General features: G+C 39.6%; 1 protein-coding gene across 6 annotated transcripts in view; it reads left to right on the plus strand.

Annotated features, from left to right (window-relative positions):
• CRACD (capping protein inhibiting regulator of actin dynamics) overlaps positions 1 to 15,104 on the plus strand; it is a 125,703-nt gene that overhangs the window by 25,223 nt on the left and 85,376 nt on the right. The window contains exons 1-2 of one of the 6 annotated variants that reach the window (XM_066995901.1): positions 5,737 to 5,810; positions 7,033 to 7,145. The exons of the other annotated variants lie outside the window; for them this stretch is intronic. The gene's annotated coding sequence lies outside the window, so the exon portion shown is untranslated. Of the gene's footprint in view, positions 1 to 5,736; positions 5,811 to 7,032; positions 7,146 to 15,104 lie in introns of those variants that run through there. 6 annotated transcript variants of the gene reach the window in all.

Here is a 15,104-nt window from a genome sequence, read left to right on the forward strand (position 1 = left end):
GTTAAGTTGTAGAAAGCATTTCTTCTATGTTTTACCCCTCCGGTAAAGGCTTTTCTAAGCTTTTAGGATGTCGGTATGTTTTAATGTAAACCCCTGGTTGAATCCTTATCCAACCTGTTTCTCAGGATGTTTTTAAAACTTTCACAAACTGCTAGAAATACGTGAAGTGTCTTTATAGCGAGTTCTGTTTTGCTTGGGAGGCAGAGGGGATGAGTGTGGTACAGTAGGTGGGAGATAGGGTTTTTAAGGATTAGCATATTTCTTTTCTTTCTTTCTTTTTTTCTTTTCTTTCCTTTTTTTTTTTTTTTCCCCTAAATTTCCTTTTCTAAATATTTTCCCAGAGAAGTCTCCATTGGCTTTCGGTAGTTGTGTGTGAAGGCTTTTGTTGCTTTTTGTCTCTGAAAAATGTTAGAATTTGATAATTTAAAGGCTTATGCAGATAATGCTGTAATGGGTTTTGAACATTGTCTGGCCCTCCCCTCATCACCAAAACAATGCTCACCCAATTTCTCATCCTTAAACAGAATTAGAAAATTGCTTTGATTTCAGAGCCCAATTCATCTAAGAGTTTCTATCCCAAAACAAACAAACAAAACATCCTCCAAAACAAACAAACAAACAGTTCAGAATACTTTGCCACTACTTCTAGAAGTAAATCAGTTTGTGTTGTGGCTGTTTTTAAACCAGTAAAAGCATTTCTGTCCTCTACCTTCTTATGCTGTAATGAAATGTTTAATTTAACAGTTGTATATTCATGCTTTAGTTTATTATCTAATATTCCTGAGCCTTATGTGGACATTGCAGCTCTCCTTAGATCAGCATATATCTCCAGCAAGAAAAATGAATAATACAAATGATGCTGTTACATTGGTCATTCAAAAACATTACTTTTAAAAAGAGTACAAATTAATTGATCTTGTTAACACAGTGCTTCAAGCAGCCTACTGACTGCCTGAAAAAAATCAAATGATACTACGTGGCACAACAGTGCTGATCAGTTCAGCTTTTGTTTCGAGCTCTAAATGACTCTCAAGTAGATTCCTTTAGCTTCATCTTGGTACAGAACTAATTGGAACCAAATTAACTTTAATTGTGTTTTGCCATTTTAATTCACAAATAGAATGAGAAGTAGGAGAGGAGAAAAAGTTTGAAGGTGACAGTACTTCAAAATCACTTAAATCGCTTTCTTAAACTTGTTCTTATCTCTTCAGGTTATCAAGTTTTTGGGTGGGAGGATGATGGGTTGTTAACTTTCAATAATCCATAATTTCAGTAATTATTCTTACAAGTTTAACGCACACATCCCAAATGAACTCCTTTAAAAAAATAGTGATATTCAGTTATGAAAAACTGTAGAAATTGAGATTGAAGTGAATACCTTGAAAAAGATAGAATGCTGTGCAAGACAGTAAAAAAGAAAATATATAGTATTTTAAGTCTACCTGCAAATGGAACTTAACCTATGAATGCAAGCACTGATTTAAATACATCTTGTTTTTCTTGTTGATGTGTTATTTCAGGGTAGAGATATCTGTGTCTTGGTCTTAATGTGGTTGCCCATAAAGGTCTGGGAGAGTAATGCTTCTTTGGGGAATAACCACAATATGACTGAGCAGCTCCCCCTTTCTTCTCTCCCTCAAATTGCTTATACATGGTTGAAATAGAATTGTGTTTCCACCAAATATATATATATATATATATATATATATTAATTTCAAAGCAGGGAAGAGGTGTTCTTTGTATTTTCCTCTGACAGGGAATATCTAGATATCAAAGACAGCAGAGCATTTGAGCCTTTGTAAATTATTCAGAAGTGCCATATATTTTACATGAGAAGATATTCTTGTGTAGCTAGTTTAAGCACAGGAAACTGGTCTAATACACTGTGCACTACTTTGTACAACTTCAGATCCTAAAAAAGGGGTGTGGAATTTATATGATACTATATATACACATTAATATATAGTATAAATAATTGTAACATACATTCATACAAATTAATACAAAGGGTTTATTATTGTAGGGGGAGGCAAAATACTGGACACCTTTGGTTTCTATGATTACAATTAAATTTTCTAATACCAGAAGCATCACCTAAACTACGTGAAGAAATGTGATGATGCTGAAATATAAGACTAGCAGGAAAAATAACTGTCAGCTATTTTAATTAAAGTTGTTCATGGAAGTATCTGTTTAACTCAGTTTTAACTTTGTCTCTAAAGGAAAGCATTTTAAGCCAGACTTTAGCTGGCTTGTTGAGGAAAATTCGTGTGTTTTTAATTTTCAGCAAGGAAGTAAAAATTCCAGTAAGTGTTTACTGCTAGTGCATAGAAGTCCTAAATAAAAATATTAAAATGCGACAACAGAAAATTAATGTAATTAACAGCTTTATGTGTTTGATGACATACAGATGTTCCACATTCTCATGCTTGCTAGGTAATGGTAGGCATATTCATTAAGAGGCTCTCCATTGATGCCTGTGGATCCTTGTCACTCTGTTAAATGTAAGTCAAAAATTTCCAAACATGCAATAGGAATTAGAAGTCTTTATTAAAAATAAAACTACTGTGAGGAAAAGTCAGATTACATGTCAAAACGCAGCATATGTATTTCTATTTTTTCCTTGAGGGAAATTATTGTTGAGTACTTGTTTCCACAAGTTTCTTCTCTAAAAAAAATCCCTTCTCTAAAAAAATCACTGAACTGTTTGTTTAGAAATTAGCAACATCAAAAAGGAGTGCATGTAAAAATCAGCTTTTTCACATCGTACTTCTGCAATAGGTGTGCAGTCCCGTGGCCACAAGTTCTAACCTCTCCACCTTCCCCTTCAGCATAGCTGGAGCATGATCATCTCATCTGGTAGGTCTACTAAAATTTAACTGCTGTTACCACTCAGCATGGGGATGCTCTCATGCCTGTGTTCAGCATAAAACACAAAAAAATATGTGGCACCCCACTGCTATGAGAAAGAAGGGTTTCATTATGAATCATTCGAGAATCACCAGGTTAAATTTGGTGTCTTTGGATTTCAGCGATGTCAGAAATTTAATCCTGCAGGTAGAGTGGAAAACAGAATTGATTTGCATCTAAAAATATTCAGAGTAGCCTTATTTCCAAAGCAATCACGTTTGTGTAAATATACTTTTAAATGTGTGTATGCACGCGTATATACATTTAAGTAGCTGCTACCTAATTTCTAGTATAAACACCAAAACAAGTTATCTTTAAATAGCCCTTTTATTTGGCCAAAAACCATAACTGACCACAGAGAGCACAGGTTTCTGTCTTCATCTGTTTATTGTGATATGAAAAAGAGAATTTTGTGCCAACTTGGCTGCCTGACTCTGCCACCTCGCTGGGAAGCACAAGATCAGCTTTCTGCAAATGGTGGCACTGTGTGCGAAGCCATCGCTGGCATCACCTTTGTTACTTCTAAGGCTGAGCATTGTCTGTGGAAATAAAGTAAAGCCAAGTTAAATGATCTGAAAAAAAACTGCAAGCATTGCTCTTTAGCAAATTATTTCTTGTGAAACTTCACTGTTTTACTCTAGCATGTATAATTTGTTTTTGGAGGCTGTGGTCCTTTGGTGATTAGTGGGTGTCTGTGTGTACATTTTAAAAGAAATGTGTTACCAGAAGTATAGTGTGCTCGTTGTCCAATTCAGGAAACTTTCATAGAAGTCTGTGCATTGCTGACAGTCAATGAGATATTATATTACACCAAGAAAGGACTTTTCTCTGTTTTGGAAGTACTTTGGACTTGACAAAAATAAAAATTGACTATTCCTTTCACCATACATATGGTAGAATAATTCTCCATCTCCTGGTGTGCACAAAACTTATCCCAGAAAAAAAAAAAAGCGTGTTGCTTGCCATTGCTTTTTTTTAAATTATTTTTTTTCTGTCCCCATTGAATATTTCTTCAGTATTTCATAATGCTGACTTTATTGCTTCTGTAGAAAAGGGAAAAAAAAATGACTCTTGTCCATCCAACATAGTTATAGCCAGCACAAAATCTGTGCATAGACCGTCAATGTGAAATATTCTCCCTGGGATATGTTGGATGAAGTCCTGCCTTCATTTAAATTGGTGGGAGTTTTGCCACTTACTTCAGTTGGACCAGGATTTTTCTCAGCATGTGCCATTTAAAGAATACTGAAAAATTCGGAGCAATTTTGATGGACCAGATGGTTGCGTTTAAACCTCTGGTGGTACAAAAGTAATTCATTTAACTTTCTGGCACTAGGCCTGCGTCTTTTCAAGCTGGGAAATAATGTCCGGACTTAAAGCTTGAACTATTATAATAAAATGGGGAAAGTGGACTAATATGGCAAAGTAATGATGTTAAATTGGAAACTATTAGCCACTTCAGAAAACAAAGACAATTCACAGTGACAGTCAGGTTTTTGTCCCTGGTAATGTGTTGCTTGCCATTGACAGACAAATCAAGTCAGAAGATCATTTTACGGGACAACTGATTGAGCATTTCCAAAGTATGTTTTGTTTGTTTGTTTGTTTTGTTTTGTTTTAAGTATAGACATGGATTGCAAAGTGATGCCAGTTGCTTGGCTGTAACAGATTTAGAAAGTAATGTTTTGTACTGAAACAGTGCATAAAGGCGTAAGGTCAGCAAGTACAACAGCTTTTAATTAATTTCTGCTTTGCACGTGTATTTTAATTTTACTACCCCAGATGAGCTAGTTTCTAATGCAACAAAATGCTTGAGGGTTATTGATTTTAAGTGTAATCATCTTGGAAAAATAAGGCACGTGCCCAGGATTTGTTTCAGCTTCCTCGCCACGTGCCAGAAATTTAACCTTAAGCAATGACTAGGGGGACTGTCACTGAATCTCTTTGCCCCAGAGGCTCCATGATTAATCTAAAACCAGATATATGATGTAGTAATGTACAGATTGACTTATGAGGTTGGTTTCCAGAAGCCCAGGAAGAGCAGAGCCCCTTCCCACCTTGATACAGATGCGCTACTCTTGAGTACTCTTGAGACTTACTTTAAGATTTACTTTACTTATAAGATGCTTCAAAGAAAGATCAGGTAGTTTCTTCCCAAAACTCCACAAAAAACTACAGCAGAAATCCTCCCATCTTAGATTTCATACTGTTGATATTGTTTGGTTAAAATTAAGGTAAAAATGTACTTTGTTTCTGCAAGGACCAACCAGCTTAAAAACGATGTAAAATGCTCATGGTATTCTGCTCAGTATGTAAAAATCACATAGAAGCCAAGCCAATAGTAATGTACCTCACTTAATTGGGGCATGCTTAATAAGAAAATCTGTTTAATTGGGCTATCTTCCAGAGATACTGTTTAGGCTGAGCCTGAACGGAAACCACTACTGCTTAAGTGGAACATTATGAGCAGAAAAAATCATCTAAATGGGGGTGTGTTTGGCTAGGGACATTGTGTAGCAATAATTTAGCGTGTGTTTAAATAGATATAAAACTTAGCACTCTTTTCTTAAATAAAGAAATTGACAAACACAGATTAAGCCCTCCTGAGGCTTTGCCCTTAAAACTCGTGGGCTTTTGGCATTGTAAACCAACAGTGGCCAGCAACTAAATACTACACAGTCTTCATTTCCCTGCTGCTTCCCTGGCCAGCGTCCTTTTGCTTGCAAGGCTGTACCCACAAATGGTTTTAGTCAAGCGACAGTCATTGCATCTCTCCCATGTGATGCTCTGATCCTGGTTATTATGTCATAAGCTGTCTTGAAGCTTCCACCCAGTTCTGTTCTGCCGGAAGCTCTGCAACTCATTTCAGTGGCAACAAGAACAAGCAGATGACTGAGCAAGTATCCTTTTAACTCTTGTGTGGGGCTTCTGTTCAAATCTGACACTTCCAGTCTGCATGTATCTGTCTCCTGAAATGCATTTTAAAATGCACTTATCTCAGTGACAGATTCATTTCCCACTTCTCAAGGAACTTGTTCCAAACGATGCTGTACTTCTTGTGTTGAGCACTGGGTCTCTATGGTGCATTACAGTTGTCCCCAAAACACTGATCTCGCTGAACTGCAAAAATAGATCTGCATATCTTACTTGGGAATGTTGTTCTGTGGGCCTCAACCTCATATTAAGACAGAGGATTTTGCCTTCCTTGAGATACTGCCTTTCTTTTTCCGTAACATCCTACTTCGTTTTCATCTAATGTGCTTTGGACTTCCAGGAATTAGAGAAGGGACTCTCTATATGTAAGCTGGCATGCGAGGTTCCTTTAGGCAGGCAAACAAAGGGTGATCTGTGCCCTAGCAGACTTGGGAAATGCAACACAGAGGCGCAGTGGCAGGGAATCCGGGCAGGAAACAGTGATCGATGTGTTGGTATTGCCCAGGACATTGTCCAGCTCTGCCACTCTGGAGAATGCTGTCTGGATCCACCATGACCTTCGAGATCCAGCTGCAGTAGGGATGAGATGAAAGACTAAATGGCTGCCCTCCTTTTCCATAAAGGGAAGAATGACTTGATTCATAGAAAGAAAGAATTTTAAGGAAGTAGTGTTAGAAAGATGGGTGCTCCTGCTTCTGAGCGTAAATCTTTCAGCACGTTTTAGATGCCTGCAGTGGTGGCCAGGGAGAATCTGCAATTGTTTGCTGCTCACCCTGTAGAAAGGAAAAAAGGGTTAAGAAGATGTGACAGGGTGCTATGGGGGTTTAACTTCGTAATAACAATTGATGTTGTTTATTTACCTATGTCTTAACTGATATTTCTATTTCTAACCTTCTTTTCTAACCATAAGAAACACTTAAGAGGGGAGGGGTCCATCAGGTCCAAACTGAAGGACCTTTCCAAGAGGCTGGATTTTAAAAAGCATATCAAATGCTTTAAAAATTTGTTCTGCCCCAAGCTGGGACAGAACAGTGGGATTCCCCACTGACAGTGCTCAAAGGAGAGCTGCATCACTCTGGGCGTGAAAGCCTCTGTTTTATCTGCTTCATGGCAGTTCCTTCAGATGAACTGCAGATGGAAAGCCCCAGAAACAGGAAGATGACATGTTATTCTTGACTGAAGTGCAAGGACCTCAGTGACATTGAAAACAGAAGATAAGTAAACGCTGAACTATATGAAGTGAGGAAACAAGAACTGGCTTGTGCTCATCAATAGATTGCTTTTCTGAAGAAAACTCTTAGGTAAAGGTTATTGTCTCCAATATTGAAATCAGTAACATAAAATTAAAATTTGGTTTCTTTTGCATGATCTGGAATCACTAAAAATATCTGTTGGGTTTTTATTTTTTAGGAAAGCATCGCTGTCACAGAGTTGTATTTTCCTTCTCCAAGCGAATGTGGGTGTATGTGAATATGTAATGCAATTAATTACCCACAGTGGATGACATTTCTTTTCTTTATGGTGCTGAAATAGAAGTCAATTATCACTCTAAAATAGCTTGACTTTCTAGCCTTCAAACAAATAGAGAAGAATATAGATTTTGCGCGTGATGACTGTATTCTGTGAATTTTTTTCTCCTGCATGCATTTCCTCTCTTTCATGTTATTACAGCAAATAACAGAACATTATAGGGTACGCTGGATTGGCTTGATACAGAGCCCCAGGAGATGGGAAGAGTCTAGTTTCCCTGACCAGGTTCTGGTGGAGCAGCTAAGAATCATATTACTTGGCTTACTTGGTAAGAGAACAGAAAAACTGTCTGAATAAGTTACTTCTGAGGTTCAAAATATGCATCAGAGCAAGACTAAGACATTCTACCTTGCAGTAAGTGCATATGCAAAGGATATGAGTTGGTTTAGTTGTGTGCAATGGACGGTAAAAGTCTGAAGGCAGAGTGGTCAACTGTAGAAGGGATTTTCTTGCTGCTCAGGGAAGCATTGGGCTGTCACATACAGGGGAGTTTTGGCCTTTTGCCCTGCTATATGACTGGCAACATGATCCATCATTTTGCCAGTTTGGGCGTGTTTGCCAAGAAAATGGTACATGTTTATTCAATATAGTAATATAGTTGGGATTACTGGTGATTCTTTTACAAAGCTGTTCGAATTCCAGCCTTTGCTAGAAGACATCTATACTTGTATTTTCTGGTGTTTGTTTCTTTGTTTTTTCCTCTAAGCTTCATGTTTTCAATGCATGACTCAGATACTACTATGTAGGAATAATTTGGGTTTCAATATGAGTGGCATTTTGCCTTCCTTAGCCTTTGAGTTGTAGCCCTCTCCTGTGATGGGTATTTAAGCCATGTATTGCTTTCATGAACATATCATATTGCATCCTTGAAAATGGTCACAGGCATCTTGCTTCTAGTTATTGTGTGGGTTTTATTGTTGTTTTTGTTGTTGTCATCCCCCTCTCTCCACCAAATTCTTATATTTTTGTAGGTTGGAGGGAAAATTTTGTTTCTGTTTTCCCCACAACCACTGGGTCCTACCGAACATTGGAAACCAATTGGTTCTTATTCAAACTCTGCCTGTTATCTTTTTTTTTTTTTTTTAATGCCATTTACATCTCTGATGTATTTCTAGAGAAAACTTTCCCCCTTTTTGCTTTAGTTTTACCAGACAGAATCTGGGATTCCTGTGCTGTTGTCCCACTGTGCAGTGCAGAACAGACATATACATAAAGATTTTGGCTGGCACTGAGTTATCCCACTCCAGAACCTACAGCAGCAGCTCTGCGCCTCAGCTGACAAGCCTTACTGAGAGCATATGGCTGTGCTGATGCAACTCTGCTTTTAGGATGTGAGGTGGTGTATCCATGCAGGAGACACAGCAGCAGCTTGAGGATATATTCTCCTGAAAATAATTAGGCCGCTAATATGAGGAAGAGGTTTGCTTCCTTTCTTGCTGCATCGCCTTTTAAATGCTTAAGTCCATTGTGGCTAGTAATCCTTCCTTGCAATTTAAGGATTAGTGGTGTGGCCACACTGGAGTTTCATAGCTGAACACGAACTGCTGCTAACCTGAATGATTTGCTAAGCAGTGCTTAAAGCTGTGGGCACGCAGCAGTTAAAGCTCGTGTACGGGACAACAGCACCAGGATTTGGAGATCACATCCAATGTGTTCTTGCAGCTCGTGACAACATATACAAGCAGAACATCTTTAACTGCTACAAGATCACTCTGTTCTCTCCCAAAGCAGAAGCCTGTATTGCTTGTGTGCTGCCACCCACTCAGCCAGGAATCTGTTCCTCCACTGTTGTTTTTTCCTTCTTTCTCTTTTAAAATATAGTGTCTGCCACTAGAGAAAATGCCCAGTCAATGGCTGTTTCAGAACAGATGAACTGATGAAACTCTCTCAACTAGAGGATCCTGCTTAAGGGAGAGGTGAAGTTTGATCCAAAGTTCGGGTTCATTCCCAATTTCTAGATCACAGTCTTTGATTCTTCTCATGAGCAAATCCCAGACCCTCAAGCCTCCCACAGTTTGGGGTATTCAGCCTCTGCCTTTAATAGCTGCAGCTGAACAGCTGAAAATTTCCTGGAGTTCATTCATTTGGGCAGTAAAAGTGCTTAAGATAGTCTTGCTTCACACTGCTCAGAATCCCAAGAATCAAAAAAAATGCATTATTCTTTTAAAGGGCTGTTCATTGCACAAGACGTGGGTTCAGCTTTATTTGCGTACAGACTTTACGTAGATGACAGGGAATGTGCAGAATCTATTTAAAATGTGCTCAAGAGAGCAAAGGAGAATGGAACTGGATGCACAAAAACCAAATACAGCTCCTGCATAACCATCTTTCTGCTCGAGAAGTTACTTAGATTTTAATGGAGGATTTCCCCTATTGCTGTTTGGCCATCAGTGGCAATGCAAGCCCTCAGACTCCAGAAGTCTTGGGAAGCCCAGGAAAGGCTGACATTTCAGGCTCTTCTCAACAACATGCTAGATTCATTCATGTAGAAAAACACAGATACACCATATCAGAGCTGTACGCTGTTACGCGAAGAAATACTACTGCAATAATGTCCTTGCGTCCATCAGCTTATGGAGAGACATGGAACCAGCACAGTTTGGGGCAGTTCATTTCCACGTTGTTTGTGAAGGGGATAAGAGGTAATGCTATCTAACAAGTGTTTCATTGAAAAGTCGGAAGTGCTTTAAGAAGGTCTGTGGTTCACTGGCTTGTGAGCAAAGAAACTCAGTGTTGCTACACATGCTTTATATTTCTTACTTACTGTCAACAGCTGTCTTTGGCCACAAGCGTCATCAGAAGGCTCAGGGACCACTGTTTGGGAACACTGATCTATCTCAGAAAAGGAGATGTTAATACATGACTCAAGATGGAAATACGCACGTGAGTGCAGACATTTGCTAGGTGTTAGTATAGAAGCAGTATAATGTATTAACATTCTAATGACATCTGAAATCTGTTATTATTTGTACTCTTGGCAGAAGGTGGTGTGTTAGTTTTAAAATGTAATGAGTCAACCGAATTAGTGGTTTGCCAAAAAGTACAAATCCTGAGCATTTGTATTGGGTTTACGTGGCAAGGGTTTGGTAGCGGGGGGCTGCAGGGGTGGCCTCTGTGAGCAGAGCCCAGCAGCTGCCCCATGTCAGATCAGAGCCAGCTCCAAGAGGGACCCGCTGCTGGCCAGAGCTGAGCCAGGGAGCGATGCTGGGTGGGCCTCTGGGAGAGCAGATTTAACAAAGGGAAAAACTGCTGTGCAACAGCAGCTGGGAGACAGGAGTGAGAAAATGTGAGAGAACCAGCCCTGCAGAGTGCAGAAGGAGGGCAGGAGGTGCTCCAGGCACGTAGCAGCAGCTCCCCTGCAGCCTGTGGAGAGGTCCCTGGTGGAGGGGCAGAGTGACCGTGAAGGAGCGGCGGAGACGAAGTGACAGGGACTGATCGCAGCCCCCATTCCCCTGTGCTGCTTGGGGGGAGGAGGCAGAAGATGGTGGATGGGAGGGAGGTGGTTTTAGTTTGCTTTTAGTTTCTCGCTGTTCTAGTCTGCTAGTGATAGGCAATAAATTATATTCACCTCCCCATGCTGAGTCTGTTTTGCCAGTGACAATAATTGGTGAGTGACCTCCTTGTCCTTATCCCAACCCTTGAGCCCTTTCCATCGTATTTTCTCCCCCTTTTCCTTTGAGGAAGGGAGAGTGAGAGAAAAGTGTGGTGGAAATTTAGCTGGCCCACCAGGGTGAAACCACCGCCTCTGAGATGTGGAGATCTGGGTGTGATGCTTCTTCTGATGTCTTTTGGGCAAGTGATTAAAAACTTGCTCAGCATCCTGAAAAAGGTCTTACCATTTGGAAATGTTATTTTCCTGATCTGCAAACTGCCTGTTTGCTGGCTGCTAGCCACCAAGACAGTTAAGAATCCTCTTTGAGAGTAGCAGGTCTGTTGCATTTATTTTTCTATTATCAAACTATCTGTAGGTGGTTGGAAGCTACTGGGGGAAACTATTGGGAAATTTGTTTTTGCCCTGCCTTCCCCCAAAATGATGACAGTACTACAGCAAGGCAAGGCTTTATCTGTATCACAGTCTAGGGGAGTAGATGTTATTCTTGTTTCTTAGACGTGGCAAACTTCATAGCACAAATACAACCTAAAGTGCAGCACCTAGGTGAAGAATATTACTTTCTCTTTAATGCACTGTAACAGACCCATTCATGAACACTGTTCTGCTTTTATTTCTATGTTGCTCTGTTAGAATTGTTGATTGCTGGCTCATATAAAAGATTTGCTTTTGTCTAGGAGGAAGTCCTGAATCTTTAGTGGTAATTAATATGTCAGAAGAAAATGTAGAGGCTTCTAAAAATGGTTTCCTGCTGAAATGCGTAGGCATAGGTTAATTATTATTAACCTATATATAGCACCGAAGGCATCTAAGGTGACTCACTACATCCTAGTACCCTTTTAATATTTAATGCTAAAGGGTCAAAGGTTTGCCATTCTAATTCTGTCTCGATAACGGATCCTTCAGACACCAGAGAGTGTCTGGAGTGTTACGAGAGAAGAAATAGCATGCTAAAGTCTATACCCATCAGAAGTTCAGCAACTTCACTACAAGATAGCTAAGCACCTAGTAGAGGCCAATATCTAGCTTGTAATTAGGCGTGAACGGTTATTTGTGATTTAGATAATCTCACCAAAGATAAATTTCCCCATGTTTTCTGACATTAGGTACTTTTTATACCTTTCTGAACTTAGGTGCTTTCTGAAAGTTGTAATACCTTACAGCTCATGATACAGAGCTGAACATTTGGAACGAGAAGACTTTGATCATGGCATGCTTCACTTCTTGCAGTGCTGTGACTGCTTCCTGCCTCCAGTATGGTACACATCCTGGTTCTTCTGGTCCTTGACATCCTTTTATTGCCATTCAGCATCTCATACGAGCTGTGTTACTCCACAGTAATGAACTGCCGTCTGTCAGAGCAGTTCAGAGGTGATCCTGGTGATCTTACCACCTTTGAAACAGCCTTGTGCAGGAGTTGCCAGTGTCACACCTTGCGATTTGAGGGCAACTCTTGGCTGAGGACCTCTTCAGAAGAGTGTGCAAGTACCTTGTAAAGTCACCAAGTTTCATTAGTCCTCTGCTAGGCTCCACCAAAGCTGAAAGGCAGCTTGATGCTTCCTCCGTTCATCTGACACAGCACAAGATTCAGCTCAAGATGTTTCTGTGTTATATTTTCCACAGTGTTACCATGGGGGTGATGAAATAAATGCCCTGTTGCCCAAGCTGTACAAGATCACATCAGTAATGAAGATAGGAGAGTGATTTATTTCAGTCACAGAAAGAATTGACTTTCTCATCAGAAGCAAGCTTTACAGTAACCTACAAATCATATCCCAAGCATTTACCTGGTATATTTCTCACATTAGTAATTTCAATTACAGCACACAGTCATTTGACAGGTTTTTGACACACAGTTTAGAGACACTTTTAAATTTATCGGAGGCTAAAGGCCCTCCTTATCTGATCCAGCTCAATCCAAATCCTTTCTGGGAGCAGCACAGCCCACACAGCATTGCAGTGAGGACAGACTGGAAGTGCTTGTGAAAGCAGATGGTTCAGTGGGCCGTGTTTGATTTGTAGGCATGCAGCTCATGTGAGCATGAAATATTTAATTTGGGAGCTATTCTAGTTTAAGCACTCTTACATAGGTGTTGTTTTTAAGTGCTGTGGTTCCTACTGTGTTTCCAGTAATAAAGATGAATGCGATTGTGCAAATTCCTTAAAATTATTAGTACAACTGGGGACTTCTGCCCAGACAGCTGCTTTCAGGCACAGCTATCATGATAGTTAAAATTAATTCAAGATGAGGTGACAAAGTTGCCTTGCTTCTGGACCAAAATAGGAACATTGATATCTCCATCCTGCCAAGGTGAGCTTGTAACCTCTAGAGCTGAAGGCGATGGAAACTCACGGGAATTATTTTGTATGAAAAAATTAATTACTCTTACTTAGAACTGGAAATAACTCAAACTTAAAGCACTTAGGAAAACAGTGGAATGGTAAGTACTTTAGCAACAGTGAATGTTTTAGCTTTTAGAAAAGATTTAGCTCAGAAAGCAGAGAGGGGTTCATCTTGTATGAATAAATAGAGACATTTTGACCTCTAGTGTCCTTTCTTTTCCTTTCCCTCGGCCTTCCCTCCCCACCAATCTTCAAGCACTAGGTAAAATGGAATATAGATCTATTTTTGTTGGTTTTGTTTTGTTTTAAAAAAGTTTACAAAATGAAATCCTATCGTAACTTTGGTTCTTTTTCATTTCAAAATTGAGAGGGATTAGAGCAGAACTTAAGTTATGTTTCATTTTGTTTTAATTTTTGAGGAGCACTGCAGGCAAATTTGCAGAATGAATGAAGTGAGTCTGGAATGAATGATTTTCTCTAGACTGGATTCTATGTAGTGAGTGATACACAAGCACCACGCTGAATAATGAGAATAAAAATGAGCACTTTAAAACAAGCACCCTTCATGTTAGAGCCCTCAGGTTGCTAGAGTATTAATGGTGTGATGTAGTGCTGGACAGTGGCGTTCCTCTGAGGAGTTTTCAACTGCATAGACCTAGGGCTCCTTTTCAAATATCAAACCTACCTCCTCACCTGCACATCTGTGACATGTTCCATCAACTGTGTCCATGGAACTGCTCATCTCTTTCCCTCGTTTATAAACAAAAAAACCCAACAACCTAGGTCAGCAATTAAGTAAGAGTTGTGCAGTTTGCCTTGTAAGCACTATGGTAACTGGTTTGGAGGGGAGACAGGAAAAAATTTTAAATAATTGAATGTTCCTGGTGTTCTCTTCGGGTTCCTCCTGGCCCTGCAGCTTGTCTGTGTTGGAGGTTGTCTACCTGCTTGGTCATACTCCAGCTGAAGGGAGGCATCAAGTCTGCCAGGGTAGAAGTGAGCAGCTGGTGAGGGAGGAGAGAATGGACCTGTTAAAGGCAAGAAAAGATTAGGCAGTTAACTTTTGCCAAAATAAGTAATAACTGAACGACATCCTAACAACCTAGGTTTAGGCATTGCAACTATCTGCTCTTGTATCACTTGCCTTGTTTGGAGTTATTTCACTATATTCTGAAAAGCATCTATGGTGTGTATTTTGACAAGATAAAACAATGAAAAAATCTAACATGACTAGCCTTAGCAGAGAAGTCTTTTCTATGTAGCTTACTGACATTTGAGACTTGTTCAGAGTCTCATAGATTTGCAATTCTAAATCCTGCTTGCCCGTAGGCTCCATATTGCTAAACCTAGCTGCATCAGAATTAAAATTCTGTACAAAGCTACAGTAATTTGGCAAGAAGGCATCTATCACAGCCTGTTATTGTTGAATATAGGTGATAACACCTCCTTTGCAGTTTCACACGTTCCCTTTGTTTTAGCAGTGAGCTTTCCAGAATTAGGTGGCTAATTCTGACAAGGAGACAAAGCTTTTCTGGCACAAGGAACTCAAACTAAAATACTCTGGCTGCAGCTAAATTCTTTCAGAAAGTGCAGGTTATATTTGGAGAATACTTGACTCTTTTCTTAATGCATTTGATTGGTGCAATCCCCTAGGAGAAGTCTTCAGGGGCGAGGAAGCTTTCTAATGCACTTCTTCAAAGTCCTGTCGCTGTTAATATCCCTATGCCAAGAGAAGATATTCCATACAACCAGGAGGCTGCAATTTATAAATTAAAGACAC

This window comes from Anser cygnoides, chromosome 4 (assembly GCF_040182565.1).
Source record: "Anser cygnoides isolate HZ-2024a breed goose chromosome 4, Taihu_goose_T2T_genome, whole genome shotgun sequence".
Lineage (NCBI taxonomy): Eukaryota > Metazoa > Chordata > Aves > Anseriformes > Anatidae > Anser > Anser cygnoides.